At 35.6% G+C, this 4391-nt stretch overlaps 1 long non-coding RNA gene across 1 annotated transcript; it reads left to right on the top strand.

The window, feature by feature from the left end:
- The first annotated feature begins 392 nt into the window (after nucleotides 1-392).
- On the top strand, nucleotides 393-3890 carry LOC137039472 (uncharacterized). The gene is made up of 3 exons (XR_010897662.1): nucleotides 393-763; nucleotides 1034-1122; nucleotides 2874-3890. It is a non-coding gene; the product is annotated as an uncharacterized lncRNA (long non-coding RNA).
- The last annotated feature ends 501 nt before the right edge of the window (nucleotides 3891-4391 follow it).

Genomic DNA, 4391 nt, shown 5'->3' with positions numbered 1-4391 from the left:
CACAGTGTAAATTGCATTGAAACAAGTTCGTGTGTATGGAAGGAAGAGGACATGGGGGTCTGTTGATGCTTCTCTTTATTTTCGTATCAAACTCAGTAACACACTTAGGCGAGTGCCTTCAGTCAAACTCATAAACAATGATCACGTCCGGTTCACAGCACTTCCGGCTTCCGGGTTAAACCCAGGGTCTGGGGTGTCGCATCAACAGTCCGACTCTCTTGCTGCGTCCCAATTCGCCTACTTATACTACGTCCTAAAAGTATGTACTCTTTTTGTGAAGAAAAAGTATATACTTTTGAGTGTGTAGCAGAAAAGTACACTGTAAAACCTAACAGTGAAATTCACTAAATGAAATAAGTTCATTTTACTTAATGTTACCAAAAAAGTTAATTCAACTTAACAAATATGTGTGATGTTAACTCAAAAATGTATTATTGAAAGCAAACCTCAATCTAAATAAGTTACTAAAACTTTTTAACTCTAATGGTTTAAGTTACAGATATTTATTTAATCTAGTATTTTACATCTATGGCCAATTAAATAACTAAAAGCTGATAAAATAAATAAATAAACAATAGTATATACATTAATCTACCTCATATTAAGCCTACAGTCTTACATTAAGCTCTTTTAAAGTCATTACATTTAGTCATGTCAAAGTATCATCCCAGTGAGTTTCCGAGGTAACAAAAACCGCGCCATTTTCCCTCCTTCAGTCCAGTCACAGCAGGACGGCTCGCGCTACAGTCAAGAAAAACAAAAGGTAAGCGTTTCAAACTTATTTATTCATATTTCGCTCATGTTTGAACGTTTTCAGTGTTATTTTCGTACCTCTTTTATGTTAATCCGAAGATTAACCAGCTCAGTAATGTTGTGTGTAAAGTTAGCCAGCAAACAATCTAACATTAGGAGCAAATGCGCTATTGCACCAGTGTTATCAACGGTAATGTACACGTTTGGAGTTAATTATGCTGTTTTACACTGCAGTTTGTCAGCGGGGAATTAAAAAATATATGTTTGTGCTTTCTCACAGTCGGACAGATAAACGCTGGCTTTAGAGACAGCTGGCCATCTTTCCACGTCTCTCGTGCCACAGTGACGGTAACTATGTTAAAGCAAAAGGTAACGTTAATGCAAACTCACGCATTCCTTATATTACAACCGTTTTAAATGTATTGTTAATCGAATTCGAGTTTCCTCTATCATATGTGATGCTAGTTAATTTGACTAAAGCAGCTGAAGCTCCGGGGTGAACAAAGTGACTTGAGGAGCATTTTAGATCCTGTTTTGCTAACGTTCATGGGCGTAGATTACGCGGGGGACGGGGGGGGGACGTGTCCCCCTCACTTTTAATAAAATGTATTTTCGTCCCCCGCACTTTTACTGGGTCTCACCGATCCTAGTCGACCCGCTCCGAGCGAGATTCGAACCGGTGTTACTCTGTGTGGGGGCGGACAAGTTAACAGAGACGCTAACGACAGCCTTCTCTAAACTCGGTTGATAGCGCGCTTCTTGAGGTCAGGGGCAAGTGTATTTCCATAGAAACCAATGTGAATACATCAAGATTTAAATTCAGAGACAAAAAATTATCTATGCATGACCTGTAATTTTTTCCGAATCTTAATATGAGGAGTGCGCTCTCACAGAAAGGCCAAAAGTGGGTTCGTAATACCCTGTCAAGCTGGAGCTGCAGCTGAAGGAGAACAATCGTTATGAGTGATGAAACGTGACGACGACAATCAGACGAGTGCGACAATATATGCTTTATGTGTGTTTTTTAAGTCATCTCAATGTAGCCTATTTATTGACAATAAAGTATCATGAATAATGCAGCTTTTTTAATGTTTAGTATTCTGCTCACCACGGCTGCATTTATGTAATCGAAAATAGTTAAAACAGTAATATTTTGAACATTATTACAAATTAAAACCGCTTTTTTTCCCTATGTGAATATATAGTAATTTATTCCTGTGATCAAAGCTGAATTTATCATCATTACTCCAGTCTTCAGTGTCACATGATCCGTCACTAATCATTCTCAGATGAGGATTTCATAATCAAGAAACATTTATGATTATTATCTGTGTTGAAAACAGTTCCCAAAATGTTGTGGAAACCATGATAGCCTACATGTTATTTTTCAGGATTCTTTAATGAATAGAAAGTTCAATGGACAGCATTTATTTGCATTTATTAAATAAATTATCTAATTTGTAATATTAAAAATATCACTTGTGATCAATTTAATGGATGTCTGATCAATAAAAGTATTAATTTCTCTCTTTTAATTTTACCACAAATGTTTAGAAAATTAAGCATCACCATGGGCAGCACAACTGATAATAATCCTAAATGTGTGTTGATCACCAGATCCTCATATGGGAATGATTAGTGAAGGATCACTGAAGACTGGAGTAATGATGATAAATTCAGCTTTGATCACAGGAATAAATTACATTTTACTATATATTCACATAGAGAACAGATGAGTTACATCAGAATATATATATATATTTTTACATTGCATAAAATCTATGGAGTCTTAATGCAGAAGTGTTTGTAGTATATAAACCAATCATAAAATTGGCACTCAAAAAAAAGGAGAATAGGAGAATAATATTATAGATATTAATTATTGGTTATTGTTCAGCAGTGTATTTGATATCTTGCCCAATTAAAAGCAAGAGATGCGATAAATTATATTGGTCCAAAAAAAAAAAAAAAAATGGTATTACGACATTTCTGTCCCCCTCACTTCTGAAAAGATGGCTACGCCCCTGCTAACGTTAGATAAAATTTTAAACTGTTATTTGTTTCTCATGACGTTTTCTCATTTGAAACTCACACTAACACATTGTTTTAAATCTTTTCAGAGCAAAGACGAAGGTGCAATGGCAGCAACGTGGCTACAATTCTATGAGTAAGTAAGTTAGAATTAACATTGAACAAATCAATGGAATTTTGTAACGTTACTGTGCAAAATGCAAATGATAACGTTATGAACAGTTACATAATGTTCATACAAATATAAGTTTGTTCTTCAATTTTAATTTTTGAATGAATTGCTATTTTTGCAAACGTAATTATGACCATAAATGTCTTTTAGCACAACTTGTAAGTCTTCTGAAGCAATATGATTTTTTTAAAAGGCTTAAAGTCCAAAGTCCAGTCTGTCTATCATTCAAAGTCATGTTGTATTGCTTCAGGAGAATACTGGTCAAGTCTTGAAAGTTGTTGTTATAGTCGGCTTTCCTAATATAAACAGAAACATTTCGTGTGTTATATTTTCACTGGCAGTTATCCTGAAGTTGCCTTGGGTTTGTAAAGGTGTAAGGTAATTGGCAATGCTAGATTTGCAGTGGTTGAAAGAAGTCTTGTCATGAATCATAAAAAAAACTACGATCCTGGCAGGTCTGTTACTATTTAAAAGGAAGAGTTAGGAGATGTTTTCAAGACACAAGGTAGGACACATGTCAAAACTACATTACATTTATTTAGCAACATGTTAACCTTTCAGCTGCCACCAGCATAAATGCATGGTGTGGTTACAGTGACTGATAGTTGATCATTCAAGTTGTCTTAAATGTATAGTCCACTTGCCAATACAAATTCAGTCATGATTCATAAATTACCAACCCTCATATTGTTCCAAACACATAAGAATTTTATTAATCTGTCCATTGAAAATCTAGTCTTCAAAACGTTTAATTTAGGCTTTCATTAGCATATACATTGAGCACAGCAAAAGCTTATTTGACACATAATAAACCAATCTCAGCTCAAGCTTAAAGGAATCGTTCACCCTGATTTACTCCCCCCCTCAAGTCCTCCTTGGTGTAAATGACATTCTTCTTTCAGACGAATACAATCAGAGTTATATTAATACGTGTCCTGGCTCGTCCAAGCTTTATAATGGCAGTGAATGGCAGCCCAAAATTTGTAGCCCAAAAAAGTGCATCCATCCATTTTAAAAGTGCTCCACGCGGCTCCGGGGGAATAATAAAGGCCTTCTGAATTAAATCGATGGGTTTGTGTAAGAAAAATATCCTCTCGTGATTCAAAACGCTTGTGCAACGCCCGACATCATCGTCACATCATTTATGTTTTTTACGCTGCGTCCGCCGTCAACGCCGTGGCTGTTATGCTTTTTTACGCTATATCCGACGTCATCGTTGCGCCGGAAACTAGTTATTTTCTTATTTTATAACGAGTTAAATATGGATATTTTTCTCATATAAACCCATCGATTCACTTCGGAAGTACTTTATTAACCCTCCAGAGTCATGTGGATTACTTTTATAATGAATAGATGCACTTTTTTGGCTTCAAATTTTGGACAGCCATTTACTGCCATTATAATGCTTGGATTAACCAGGACATTTATTAATACC

The sequence above is a fragment of the Pseudorasbora parva genome, chromosome 14 (assembly GCF_024679245.1).
Source record: "Pseudorasbora parva isolate DD20220531a chromosome 14, ASM2467924v1, whole genome shotgun sequence".
Taxonomy (NCBI): Eukaryota; Metazoa; Chordata; class Actinopteri; order Cypriniformes; family Gobionidae; genus Pseudorasbora; species Pseudorasbora parva.
The sequence above is the reverse complement of the archived record's forward strand: the minus strand, read 5'-3'. Positions and strand labels throughout refer to the sequence as shown.